This window comes from Panicum virgatum, chromosome 5N (genome assembly GCF_016808335.1).
Source record: "Panicum virgatum strain AP13 chromosome 5N, P.virgatum_v5, whole genome shotgun sequence".
NCBI classification, from domain to species: domain Eukaryota; kingdom Viridiplantae; phylum Streptophyta; class Magnoliopsida; order Poales; family Poaceae; genus Panicum; species Panicum virgatum.
This window is the reverse complement of record NC_053149.1, coordinates 20,972,342-20,987,662: the sequence shown is the minus strand read 5'-3', so window position 1 is coordinate 20,987,662 and position 15,321 is coordinate 20,972,342.

Below are 15,321 nucleotides of genomic sequence, written 5' to 3'. Positions count from 1 at the left end.
CTCCCAATGTCGGTTCTGCAGAGAAGAGCTGCGATCTCGGGGTGGCTCCCTCCTATAAATACAAGGGGAGGGGTAGAGGAATGAACACACACACACATCACACCCTCTAAACTCACCTTTCTCCCTTGCTACTTGAGGCCTTCATCCTAGATGCTTAGGTAGACTAGGAGGTGTTGAAGAAGAGGAGGAGAGTGAGGAGGAGTCGGGGGAAGTGCCGGGTCTGTCGGCACTCTTCTCCGCTTGTACCTCGACGGATGCTTATTCAGTTGTAAGTGTTCGAGACTTTCTTTGTTTATTTGGAATTAGAGTTTAGATCGCAAGTTATCATATCTGCCTTATATTAGATGATGTGTATGCTAGCGAGTAGCATTTGATCTTAGCTTAAGACCCCGGATAGAAAAGGGTAGTCTTGGCCAGGGCTAAGGTTAGTAGGGAAAGGCGTAGACGTGGTGTCTAGGCTGGACTATACCACTCAGTTGTCTGATAGTCCCATGGTTTGTAGAGGTAGCCGGCAGGTGGTGACAGCCCTGTTCGAGCCTTTTCGTAATCCTCCACGTTCGGATATCAGATAGAGCACATATTGGAGCTATCGGCTTGTATAAGCCGGTCGATACCTTTAGCTCGAAGTATAACGGTGACGTGATCTCTTCTTCTAGACATAGATTCTAGATATAGAAAGTCCTCTCTTCTGTCTTCTCCACACCGGCGTGTGTGTCCTTGGATGAACCTGAACATGTAGATAGCGTACTCATATTCCCTAGTGGATACGATACCCTAGAATACTCCTGGGTGAAAGCTACAACGGTATCCACGTGCTTGCGGATTTTATTCGTGACATTGCAAAATACCAACAAGCTTTCTGGCGCCGTTGCCGGGGATCGGTAGCTACATTATTTACGGACTCAGTCGTCCTCGTATCTTCTATTTTCTTTTTCTTTGATTCTACCTCAACCCCCGCTACCCATGGAGCAGCTATCCCTTTTACAGCTCTCTTCACCCAAGAGCGAGTTCTATGAGCCAGCTGTAAGGATCACCGGGGTGTCCGACCCTAGAGGGGGAGGGGGTGAATAGGGTCGCTAATCGCTTTTCTATCCTAGGGCTCAATCTAATTGCATAAGATAAACCTAACACGTCCTACACATGCTAGTTATGACTAAGGTTTATCTATGCAACTCTCTACTTACCCCTAAAAACTTGCAACCTATAGCCAATCCTAATCAAACTAACTAGGAAAGTAAAGGCACACAAGAAAGAGTAAATGCGGAAACGTAATAAGGTAAGTAAAGAGGTAAGTGCAAGAGGGATGCAAACTCCCGAGTAGACACGGTCATATAACGTGGTTCGGCACAAACGCCTACGTCCACGGGACACCGAGGCTCTTCCAATCACCGTCTTGCACTACGCCACCAAGGCGATGCCGGCAAGCAAAGGCAAGTGCACACAAGACACCGAGTCTAGTGCACCGCCACCGTCTCTCTCGGTCACCCGGCCGAAATCCACTACGGAGCTTCTCCACCAAGGAGGGGGCCTCCTCTTCCCCCGCACAAAGTGTCGTTGCCACTCCACACCAAGACGGAGGGTCACACGACGGATCACAAGTTGCTTGCCGCAGCAAGACTTCTCTCAAGGGAGCTCTCGCAAGAACTAATCCCTATTACAAGCACTAAGCACTCTCACAAGTGTACTTAAGCCTATATGATGTACAATGAAGCTCTATGGTGGTTGGAGATGTTCTTGGGTGTGTTTGGGATGCTCAGCAACTCCAGCACGCTTCAAATGGCCGGGGTGAGGCGTATATATAGGCCACCAAGTCTTGTAGCCGTTGCTCCAACGGTTAGCTGAAAATCTGCGTACCACCGGAAGAACCGATGCCTCTTGGCGGGGTAGCGTCGGTTCATCCGGTCACTCATAACACGAAGTAGCCGTTGGACTCCTGACGGCTGATGCAGTGACCACCGGTTGAACCGATGCTTTGCACCGATGCTTCACTGGTTCAACCGGTGCTGAAGGAATCTTCTCCTGGACGCTGACGTCATTACACCGGTGGTATGCACCGATGCACCGTCGGTTGAACCGGTGCTGAAGAAACTTCTTCTGGGCACTTGACATCGTCTCTGGTACAAAGGACGGCCATTGCACCGATGCCCTATTTTGGACTGTCGGTTCAACCGGTGCCTATAGGCTGACTTGGCTTCGATTCCCTTATGCACCAAAGTATCAAGGCGTCGGTTCTTCCGACTACCATCGGATGCTCCGATGCCCTGGCGTCGGTTCTTCCGGTGCTCCTGAATCGAAGAGCTTTCAGGGCGCTGCCCTGAGACCCGCGAGGGGCGGCTCCCCTCGACCCCCGTCCGCTAACCGGGTAGCGGAACCCCCTTAGGGGCAGTCCATCGGGCCTTGCTATGCCTATCTTCTCTTTCTCTTTGTCATCACTTGAACCTAAAAGCCTGAGAATAGTTATCTTAACAATCATATTAGTCCAAGTGTTGTGTTGTCATTTGATCACCAAAATCACTTGAAATGGCATAAATGGTGCCATGTTCCTTACAATCTCCCCCTTTTTGGTGATTGATGACAACACAATCAAAGCAAGCATAAATTGACAAAAATTGACAAATTTAACCACTTGATACCAATTGAAATCAATTGAAAACCGCTTACGCTTGCTTGGATGTTTACCACCATCCAATGACGACTTGGCCTCCCCCTAAAACCATGATTCCCCCTTTGAACCTCCCCCTATGTTGCTACTTCTTCCTCATGACTTGATTCACTTAGGTATTTCTCCCCCTTTGGGATATGCTTCTCCTCCTTGAGAAAATACCTTGCTTTGATCCACATTTCTCCCCCTTTGGAATCAAATCACCTAAAAGGTCTTGCTCCAACAAAGGTCTTGCAAAACAATATAGCTTAAGAGAAGATTAGTAGCTTAGGGAGTTAGTTCCATGACTCATGATCCAAAAGTATGATATCAATGAAGATACCAATTGAGAATTTACTATGGTGGATCATAAAATCACGAAACTAGCATGACATGAGCTAAGCTTTCCATAAGTATTGTGCACAAAATGATAATGTGAAAATCAAGTGCACAACTAAAAGTAATAACTAGAAAGCTTAGATCATATCATGCACGGAGGTAGCTCTAAAGTAAATAGGATATGACAATGATACCAATTTAATTAGTTTAGAACCTTGCATACCTCCGGGGGTTTACTTTTGTTTACCTTGCATGTACCAATTGAAAGTGATTTGCACAAGATACCACTTGTAAGTCTTTTTGAAGAAAAGCACTTGGTACACCAAGGTTGAGCAAATGTATGAGCACATAGCCTATGAACTTAGATATGATCATTTAAGTTCAATAGAGCATGACTCAATATGCATGAAAGCACAATTTATTTAACCACTCTTAGAGAGTTATTTGTTCACATTGATCGTGAGAAACATTCTCTTAGAGTGTTAACTCCACGTGAGACTACAAAAGATAAACTAGAAAACATGTTAGTCTCAAAATCACAAGCTATAAAGTTAACTCCCCCTAAAAGTATGCATTTAGTGTTTGAATCACCAAGCAAATGTATACACATTGATTTTGACACAATTAGGAAGTTTACCCCATAGCTTGTGCTCATGGTACACATATGAAAGACATACCTCATGAAGTCCATGTACCATGAAAGGTAACCTTGTGTAGCTTTCTACACACTTATCAAACCATGTAGGTTGCTCATGGGTTAGAGTCATGGCACAAGCAACCCACCATATATAACACTAGGTGATGCGATGCAAACAACCTAGCAAAAAGCAATGGCGCTACATGATGCTTGAATTGAATTCTAGCTACCATTACCTTATATGTAGGGGAGGGGAACTTGGGTCACTAATCTTTTAATCCATAACTTGGCTCTAGCTTAACTTTGCATGATGCATCCCTACTCATACACCCCAAACTTTGCCAAGCCTCCAAATTCCCGAAGCACTTGTTTGGTGCCTAAGTCTTAGGAACCCAAACCTTTTGAGAGCCATCCATGGTATGAATAATATCCTTGGGCACCCAAATAGGTCGGTTCCATCCATATGTTCTCCACCCTTTGACATGAGCCATCACCTTACCATTCTTCTTCTTTTTAAGTATGTAGTGGTTGCTCTTTTGCTTGTTCTTGTGGGTGGGCTTGGTGTACATGTATGAAGCCTTCAAGTATGGAGATGTGTTTTTCTTGATCTCCTTAGCCTTCTTGTTCTTGTTCAAGTTCTTGGGCTTGCTATTTTCTTTGCCCTTTGCTTTGCCCTCTTTCTCCTTGCATTGGTAGGACTTGTGGCCTTCTTTGTGACACTTGAAGCAAGTCACGGTTTCTCCCTTCTCAAGCTTCTTCACGCCCGCGGAGGTGTTATCTTGAGAAGGTTGGACTTGCTCTTGAGTGTATTTTCCTTTGAGCCGCCTCAAGTCCACCATTAGCCTTTCTACCTCTTGTTTGAGCTCATCATTTTCCTTAGCAATGAGATCATCACATGTTTCTACAATCACATTCTCATTGCAAGGGGTTAGATCACAAGAGGTAGATGCATCTACCTTGTCAATGGGAATAGCACAAGGGATATTGCAAGGAAACGATTTATCCGATGATGATTCACTTTTAGACTCAAGACTCTCATATTTCATTTTAAGTTCTTTATGCTCATTGTCTAACAAATTGAATTTGTTTAGCAAGTTCTCATATCTTGAGACAAATGAAGCATGAAGTTTTTCGTTAGCCTTGAGAGCTTTGATTTCTTCATTTTGTTTAATGAGATATTCTTGTTGATTACGGAGAAGAGTCATCATCTCACACATTTCATTGGTTTCAACATCGGATTCATCATTTGAGGAGGAGTCATCACTTACATCGTTATTATCTAGTGCCATAAGACACATGGGAGGTGGTGATAATCTCCGAGGGCGATGGGTGGTGGAGCTCTTGGAATTTTTCTTGTGACTTGAGCTTTCACCACTTTTCTTTGGCTTGTGGATGGCGGAGAGAGCTTGAGCTCTTGACTCGTTCTTTTTCTTCGCCATCTTCTCCATCCCAACCGCACTCCCTCTAATGAGTGTTTTGTACCCAAGCTCATAGAGCTTATGTACATGCTCGGCAATCTTGCGGTGATGGTATAGCACGGCCCTTGGATATTCTTCATCGCTTGAACTTGATTCATCATCACTATCTTCCTCATCCTCTTCTTCTTCTTCACTTGAGCTTGATGAGTCTTGTCGCCTTGGTTGATGCTTGCATGAGTGCTTGGCGGCGAGACTCTTTTTGCTTGAAGAAGAGGTGGACTCTTGCTCTTTCTTCTTTGTCATTCCCATACTATACTCATGGGCAATGATTTGATTGATGACTTGGTTGGGTGTAAGCTTGACCAAGTCTTCTTTTTGCAAGAGTGAGTTGATGATGTCGTAGTCGGGCTTGCGAAGGCTTCGGAGGATCTTGCGGTTAATATCCTCATCTTTGACTTGATTGAGACCTAAGGCATTAATTTCATTGACAAGAGTATTTAATCGTGAGTACATGTCATGAGCATTTTCATTTGGAAGTTGCTTAAAGCTACTAAGCTCATCGCCGAGAATATGATATTTTTGATTGGCAACATCCTTTGTGCCCTCATGATTCTCGACAATTTGCTTCCATAGCTTATGAGCATTTTCATTTGCAAAGACACGATTAAACACACTATCACATAGAGAAGACAAAAGAATTGATTTTGCAATGGCATCATATTGTCTCTCGGCCTTATCCTCATTTTTCTTGCCCTCTTCGGTGACATGCCAAACATCAAGCCCCCGGGCTTGAAGATGTGCTTGCATAAGCACTTTCCACCGTGGAAATCCCGTGCCATCGAAAAACGGAGCCCTATCGGTACTCATCCCTTCCCCGGACATGATACTCACTCGACGGTTAAGTCGACGGGTCTCCTACGAGCTTTCTCACAAATTTACCAATAGAATTGGCTAATCCTCGTAAGAGGTGTGAGACCAAGCTCTGATACCAATTGTAAGGATCACCGGGGTGTCCAACCCTAGAGGGGGAGGGGGTGAATAGGGTCGCTAATCGCTTTTCTATCCTAGGGCTCAATCTAATTGCATAAGATAAACCTAACACGTCCTACACATGCTAGTTATGACTAAGGTTTATCTATGCAACTCTCTACTTACCCCTAAAAACTTGCAACCTATAGCCAATCCTAATCAAACTAACTAGGAAAGTAAAGGCACACAAGAAAGAGTAAATGCGGAAACGTAATATGGTAAGTAAAGAGGTAAGTGCAAGAGGGATGCAAACTCCCGAGTAGACACGGTCATGTAACGTGGTTCGGCACAAACGCCTACGTCCACGGGACACCGAGGCTCTTCCGATCACCGTCTTGCACTACGCCACCAAGGCGATGCCGGCAAGCAAAGGCAAGTGCACACAAGACACCGAGTCTAGTGCACCGCCACCGTCTCTCTCGGTCACCCGTCCGAAATCCACTATGGAGCTTCTCCACCAAGGAGGGGGCCTCCTCTTCCCCCGCACAAAGTGTCGTTGCCACTCCACACCAAGACGGAGGGTCACACGACGGATCACAAGTTGCTTGCCGCAGCAAGACTTCTCTCAAGGGAGCTCTCGCAAGAACTAATCCCTATTACAAGCACTAAGCACTCTCACAAGTGTACTTAAGCCTATATGATGTACAATGAAGCTCTATGGTGGTTGGAGATGTTCTTGGGTGTGTTTGGGATGTTCAGCAACTCCAGCACGCTTCAAATGGCCGGGGTGAGGCGTATATATAGGCCACCAAGTCTTGTAGCCGTTGCTCCAACGGTTAGCTGAAAATCTGCGTACCACCGGAAGAACCGATGCCTCTTGGCGGGGTAGCGTCGGTTCATCCGGTCACTCATAACACGAAGTAGCCGTTGGACTCCTGACGGCTGATGCAGTGACCACCGGTTGAACCGATGCTTTGCACCGATGCTTCACCGGTTCAACCGGTGCTGAAGGAATCTTCTCCTGGACGCTGACGTCATTACACCGGTGGTATGCACCGATGCACCGTCGGTTGAACCGGTGCTGAAGAAACTTCTTCTGGGCACTTGACATCGTCTCTGGTACAAAGGACGGCCATTGCACCGATGCCCTATTTTGGACTGTCGGTTCAACCGGTGCCTATAGGCTGACTTGGCTTCGATTCCCTTCTGCACCAAAGTATCAAGGCGTCGGTTCTTCCGACTACCATCGGATGCTCCGATGCCCTGGCGTCGGTTCTTCCGGTGCTCCTGAATCGAAGAGCTTTTAGGGCGCTGCCCTGAGACCCGCGAGGGGCGGCTCCCCTCGACCCCCGTCCGCTAACCGGGTAGCGGAACCCCCTTAGGGGCAGTCCATCGGGCCTTGCTATGCCTATCTTCTCTTTCTCTTTGTCATCACTTGAACCTAAAAGCCTGAGAATAGTCATCTTAACAATCATATTAGTCCAAGTGTTGTGTTGTCATTTGATCACCAAAATCACTTGAAATGGCATAAATGGTGCCATGTTCCTTACACCAGCACCCTCTGCTGACCCAATTCTTTCTACTAGCTATGAACTCGACTCAGGCTACATAGCCTTTGTTCAGGAAAATTTCTTCTCAGGAAGGGATTGTCAAAATCCCTACCATCATCTACATGAGTTCGAGCAAGTGTGCTCATGCAAGAAAATTTCGGGCATGACACACGAAACTCTTAAATGGAAATTGTTTCCTTTTTCCCTTTCGGGCGAAGCGAAGCAATGATACATTCGTGTCGTAGGCTGTGTGAATGGAAATTGGAACTTTTGATAACATATAATACTTACCCAGCCATCCCCCCATGCTTGAACAAATGCTCGTCCTCGAGTATGAATAGTGGGAGAACCAATTAGCTAGGGTAAGTATCTCAAATTCAACTTCTTCTTCGTAGAACGTCTTGAATCTCCGGGGAGCCTGGTCTCCCAAAACTTTTCTTTATATGGTGCCCTTGATTCTTTTGATTCCGTCAAAATGATAATCCATACTCAAATTGGGTTGTGGTCAAGGAGGTAATCACCAAAAATATATCTTTGGTTTAGGGTGGATATCCAGCGAGGTTTGCAAAATTCCCGAAGTAGAAACTCACAATGCATGGATAAATAGGCTAGCAAAAAGAAGGTTACACAAAAAAAACGAAATGACCAACTTCTTAGTCTCATACCAAAGAAATCAATCTTAATCCAACTCATCAAAATATAAGTTTGCAATCTAAAGGTTTCATCATGAAAGAATATGTATGTATAGGATTTGGTAGGTAGAAGTTTACAAGAGATTCACAAATGTTGATAGCATAGGAATTAAGTTTTCAAATTAAACAACACAAGGTGTAAGGTCATCAGTAGACTTAAACAAAGAGCAACATAGAATATGTGGGTCTAGAATTTAGTCATTTAACCTCCACAAATAAAGAGCCGGTATTTAATCATTTTAATTCTATTTATTTGAGAGCAAATGATCAAGTCATATACAACATAGCGTAGGTAAAACAAAGCAGCAACTTTCATCACTTTTCCATAAGCAAGAGCATATAAGAATATCATCGTGGTGAGCTCAAGGTGATGGTGGTTATCATTCATTGAAAACAAAAACAAATCTAGGTTGTACTCCTAGTAGCCATGTTATTATAGGGAGAGATATACAAAGGTTGCATCTATGGTTGAAGGCATATATGTACAAGCTTAGAAAAAGAGAGAGTTGAGGAAGAATTACCGTCCTTCTCGATGCTCGTAATGAAGTGTAGCGCGGCCTCCCCAATACTTAAGTATTGTGCTAAGCATGGAAGAAAATCATGAGCATCTTGTGGCAACCGTGATTATCTTACTCCATGAGATCTTTCTTCCTTGTCCATGAAATCCTCCCCCATGCTTAGCATGATGCTAGGCGTGGAAGGAGAAGATGGACCATCTTGCAATTCTTGAAATCCTTTCCTCATGTGTATGAATATCATCTTCAATGTGTCTTCACCTTTGTTGCCTCAATTTCCTTCAACTTCTTCTTGTACTAAGTCATGATCCCAGTCATTGCTTCACATCGTCGTCGCCTTCAATTCCTCGTTGTCCCATTGCTGCCTCATCTTCACGAATTTTTCTTTCAATTTCCAGAACAGAACATGTACTGAAACATTACTCCATTGCAAAGTGCACGAATTTTCCTTTCCAACGAGTCCTCATTCGCCCAAAATTAATTTCGAACAAGAGAGTTATGTCTATTTCATCCCAGCGCTGCAATCTGTCCCGACGAATTTCAGAACGCGCAACGTCCAATGTTCTTGCCATATCTCCTTGTACGGTTCTTCAAATTCATTGATCTTGGATGCGTTGGAACGGGAATTTCATGGAGCTTCTGAATATCAACTTTTTATTCCTTGTACGTCTCTGTCCGTGTGCAAAATTTGATGAAAACAGCAGGGCTTGCTCTCGAACTTTGGAGATGTTGACGAATTTGATTTCTTCTTTGATCACGAATTCATGGGAACGCTTTGTCATGCCTGCAAAACAATTCAAGTGCACAATCTACCCCCAAGGTGATAGTTGGGAGTAGAAACAATCGCCAACAAACCAAAAACATCCCCTAAGATACTTAACTTGTGGCATAATTAGTCTAGTGAAAATTAAACCTAATGGGAGTATGTGAATGCGAGTGGGAGGTGTGTGTATGCGAATGAGAGGAAAATGGATTGCTATCTTGGTCAAAAGAGCTTAAAGATGGAGGTCCGCAAACAAGTTTAAACACCATGTTTACACAAGATTGCAAAAGGTAAATGCTATCATGATAAGCATTACATGGATAGGAAAGCATACATCAATAAGATTGAGACCAAGCTAGCAAAATGAGGGCATGAACAATGGAATGGATGCAAAGTGCAAATGCAAAGTTAGCAAAAACAAGTGTTAGCAAGGTTGAAAGGACCTTTCGATGTTGTTCCGCAACTAGCTTATTCAAAAACAATTGTTAAGAGTGACAAAAAGCCTTCGCGACACTTCATAAGAAGTGAGGCTTTTGACAATGAAAATGTTATTTATCGAAAAGGACCAAGCAACCGAGCTAACAAGGTTTTAGAAGTAGGTTTATGGGTTTCCTATATTTTTGGCTTAAAACAAAAATTTTGAAGAGAGAGTGTTGGGTATAGAAATTCTATCTAGGGTGGTTTATAAAAAAACTAGAGAGAAACAAAAGTTAGATTTTTTTTGAAAGAAAAACATAACCTATGGTTTTAGGATTGCTCTATGAGTGGTTTTCTGAAGGGTTTTAGGATCTCAAAAGTGAGGCTAGTCAATGTTTTTTAAAAAATAGTTTTTTTTTAAAAAAATACAACATGCAATGCAATGCAAGGGTGAGACGAACAACATGGTATGCAATGCAACACGAGGTGGGTGAACAAAATGATATGACATGATGAGGTGGTCTAAAACAAAACAAAAAGTTAGCGTAAGTTAACTAGCCACAAGTTTAGAATCAAAGAGCGGCGCAACACTTCATATTTCCCTCTAAAAGGACACAAATAAAAAGACTCTAAACACTAATAGGCACACAAAAAGGTCTACAAGTTTCCCAAGATCAAATAACAAAGTGCTTCCTTAATAACATTTAGAATGAACAACATGAAGTTGTGGTTTTTGTTAGAGCAATGGTACAATGTTACTTGATATTCCGATTAAAGAGTGCAATGTAGACGGTCATATTAATATATATAAAATAAAAGATCGGGTTGCCTCCCGCAAAGCGCTTCATTTAAAGTCATAGAGCTCAACTTTCTTACCTTTAAATTGATGCGAAGCCATGGTCCTTCATGCATGAATCCGAAGTGTCCATGCAGCTTGTATTGATGTCGCCTTTCGTAATCCATCGTTCGCTCTTAACATCTTTATGCATTGAATGTTGTCACTCGTGCCTTCCTTTGCCAACGTCCTTGAGGCCCTTATTTTGTCCTGAGCTTCTAAATTCGATCTTGTATGCTTGATGAAACTACAGCCCAAGCTCCTCTTCATTGTTGTCATCCTTATCTCCTTCACCTTGTTCTCGTCACGTTGCTCTTCGTCTCTCCTACATGGATTTTTCCCTGCGTCCAGAATAGAACATATACCAAAATATAGCTCTATTGAAAAGGTTATGAAATTACCTTTCCAATAAGTGGTCATTCGCTTTAAACGGAGTCCAAACGAGAGAGTTATGACCGTTTTACTTTAGTGCTGCGTGCTGTCCAGAAAATTTCAGAGTGCACGACCTTCGATGTTTTGGCCATAACTTCTTGTGGGAAACTTCGATTGACTTCATTCTTGATTCTTTGGAACTGGAACTTCATGGGGCTTTTGAATATCCAAAAATATACTGCAATTTTCTTCTGAGGTCGAGCAGAATATTGATGATAACAATGACTTTTTACGAATCGATCTGAAGATGTCGATGATTTGATCTTGTGGTCTTCGGAGCGTCTTGTTTTGCATCCTTGGCTTCAAGGTCATCACCATTGATTCACCAGCGAGTAGCATGGCTCCAATGGTCTGTCTCATGGTTCTTGCTTTGCCTAAGATGTCAGGATCGAAGGAGGCTCCCGTGATTTGTGTCGATGATCAGAGTGGTCTCTTTCTTTGATTGTACTCGACTAGAAGCTTTTTGAGCATCCCATGGAGAAGATGGGTGGCATCATGGTTCCTCTAATCTTGTTGCCTCCAATGTTGGTCGACTTCAAATCATCAACTTTTGTGCACAAGGTCCTCCAAACATCTTGCGACATTGTCATCACTTTCTCCATTGTTTGTTGCTGCCTCTTATTCATTGAATTCCTTGATCATCCTGCACAGAACATGTACCAAAATTCTACTCCATGGAAAGCCTTATGAAATTACCTTTTCAACGAGTGGTCATTGATCCCAAACGGACTCCGGATGAAGAACTTATGGTCGTTTTACTCCGGCACTACGCAATGTCCCGAGACATTTCAGAACGCGCAGCGTTGAAAGATTTTACCATAACTCTTCAAACCGATCTCCAAAATTCATGATTCTTGATGCGTTGGAAAGAAGACTTGATGGATCTTTACAATATACAATTTTCTCTCATGGCACTTCTCTGATCATGGACGAAAATGTTAGCACAACAGCAGCACTTTGGAGATGATGATGATCCGATCGCACGATTTTCTTCGCGGGCATGCTTCATACCTATTGCTTGAACAAATAATTCTTCCCAAAAACATCAGTCTTTAAAATCAATTGACACGGCGGCCTACCTTATTTATCATCTTTTGCTTTGGGGAGTGGGGACTCGATAGCGGATGCTGGGCCACTAACAAAAGTTAGCACCTACCACTAAAGAGCGGGTCTTCACGTAGCCATCAACTTGCTTGAGTGAGATTGGACTTGTCAAAGTACGGACGTTCAGAACTTCTCAATCGCTTTGTGTCTAGGGTTTTACCTGCATTCATGGACACAAACAAGAAACACAGGATATATGCAATAATAAAATTAGGGTTAGTCCAAAAAGATAGATAGATCTCCCTAGGGTTCGTGTTGCCGATCCCCGGCAACGGCGCCAGAAAAGCTTGTTGACACTCCTTAGAGCCCCAATTTACGTACCGCAAGCGCACGGATCATGGTAGCTTTTCCCTTAGAGTATCCCCCCAAGTTTTATCAATCCGTGGATCGGAAGCGAACTGACTAGGGTTTACCATCTAACCTATCGAACCTATCCTAAACAAGAAGCGAAGATTGCATATAAACTGAATACTTGATAGATATGAATGAAGCATAAGTGTTCATCACACCCACAACTGTAGATGAGATAACACAACCAAGGAGCTAGGGCCAATCGTCTCTAGGTACAGTTCTAGTAAAAAAGGTGATCAAAACATAGATTGCATCTCAACTAAAGGTACACGAAATCATCTCTCAGAAAGCCGGCTCGCAAGTGGCCTACTTTCCCAAGGTCGCCGGTGCGAGGTGCGTGTCGACGCCTAAGGTTTCCCAAAGCTTTACCCCAAATGCCCACCAAGTGCTCTTACTCGAAGCTCCTCCTCTTGGTGGCCGCGCAACGACTCCCATGGTACTCTTCATCGATCCTATTCCACATCATGTCGTTGCTAGAATTTTTCCCTCCGCCATGCTGTCACCACACCAGGGTAATCAACCAACTAGCTAAAACACGCTACCTCAATGTATCTGCAAGATATAGACTAATCACCACGAATAGATCTAATCTTACTATGAACATATGGATGCATCACATATGAGAAAGAAAGCATGCATTGAAGTAGACCAAAGTCGAGACAACTAGAATAAAGAGTAGATTGATATCACCATTGTGTGTGTACATACCCCGACGAATGTTGGGGATGACTCCCGAACTCCACCATGACACAACCTCGCAGGGAGGCCACGGCGGCTAGGGGTGGCCTAAGCCATCTCCTAGGTACCTTCGAAGACTTGCGGCGGCCGTCGTCTCCCTCCGGCCTTGGCCCTATGTTTTCGTCGAGTTCTGGGTGGATTGATGCCGCGAGTTGAATAAGGTGCGAGCTATTTATAAGCCGAGGAAGCCACCGATCGAAGGGGAGGCCGAACCGCCTTGGAAACAGGCTAGGCCGGCCGGCCTCATGGGCCTAGGCCGGCCTACCCTCTTTCGGGACCGGCTCGGTCTCCTCTTTCGCGTGTAGACTCCTCGCATCTTCTAGAGTTTATGTCCTTCACGATTGCACCCCTTTGGACGTCGTTATCTTGGAGATATCTTCGAGGAAAGGATAGGATAGGGAATCCTTCCTTAAATCTTCATTTGCTTTGCTTAATCCCAAAGTATCTTGATCTCATCTTCGTGAGCTTGGTCCTTTGGGCTCTCTTGGAGGATGGATGTGCATGAATGAGCTTCGAATCAACATGGGCTTTGGTCCTTCCTTTGGGCTTTGGCCTTCATCTTTCTCCGTGTTAGCGCTCGATCACGGGCCTCGTTATTTCATGTTCCAAAATAGGCCAAAAACCTGCAAAAACGAAGTTCCTCCAAAATATATGTGCAAATATGAAAATGACCAATAATTAGGCCGGTGTTAGGACGGTTAGTGATTTTGATATTAAATTCATGCCATTATCAAGGATAAACAAGGGATAAAATGGGTACTTAAGGAGCGCCAACAGGTGCCGACATGGCGTGGGCCAGCCACTGCCTCCTCCATCTCCCGCCATCACCGTGCATCGGCCACAGCCCCGCCGCCGCCGCCCAAGCTCTGCCACCGCTGGCTCATGGTCCACTCTGCCGGCAGGGAGGTGGCTCCGGCGGGGACGACGAAGAGGTGGAGGATGGGGAGCTAGAGAAGCAGAGGAGGGTGTGGAGTGGGAGGCGAGAGGGGGGGGGAGGCGGTTCCACTGCCCACCGGCTCGCGCTGCCCTACACGGTCGCCGCAGCCCCGCACGCCCGCCACTGCCATGCACGCTCACCATGGCCCCGTGCCGCTGCTCTCGCCTGCGCTCCTCCACGCCGCGCGGCCATCCCGAGCGCTCCTCCACGCCGCCACCACCATGAACTCGGAGCCACCACCCGCGAGGGAGAAGGAGGGAGACGAGCTCCCGATCCGCCACCGGAGAGGGCCGGTCGGAGCAGGAGCCGCGGCCGGAGGAGTGGCACAGGAGACCCCCCACCCCCCGCCCCGCTATAAAAACAACAAATTTCTAACAAATCATCTGGACAACTTTCTGGCTTGAAAATTGTTATTTTTATATCTCACAAACGAAGTTGAGTTTGGACAAGATATTTTACAAGATTGTGTATCATCATATCATCTATATGTGTGATTTTTAAAGTGAATTTAGACGACTTTTTTGCTGTGGTTTGCACGGGTTTTCACGAATATTGTGGTTTCCACCAGATATGTTCCCTTTTACATTTATATGTTCCTTATTCTATTATAAGCCATTAATTGATCCATACATACATAATTCAGGGATTGCATGATGTTAGAGTGGCAACTGTGATGCGGACTGTGAAGGTTTTAGCTCTCAGGCTTGAATACCTTCACCTGGATGTTATTATTAACTTCATGAAATGCTTTCCCTGCATGGAGAAGTTGTACATTAAGGTTGCAATTCCTTTCGTTTGTTGTTCAGTCTCAAATTTATCTGTACTTTCCTATGACTGCATCTTTGTTGTTCTGAAGATAGGTCTAATTATTTGTATCTTTTATTTATCTCTTCAAGACATATTTATGGGATGATGAGAACATGCGGCTTCATAATTCCAAGGATCATGTTGAATGCCTTGATCTCCATCTTAAGAAATTGCGG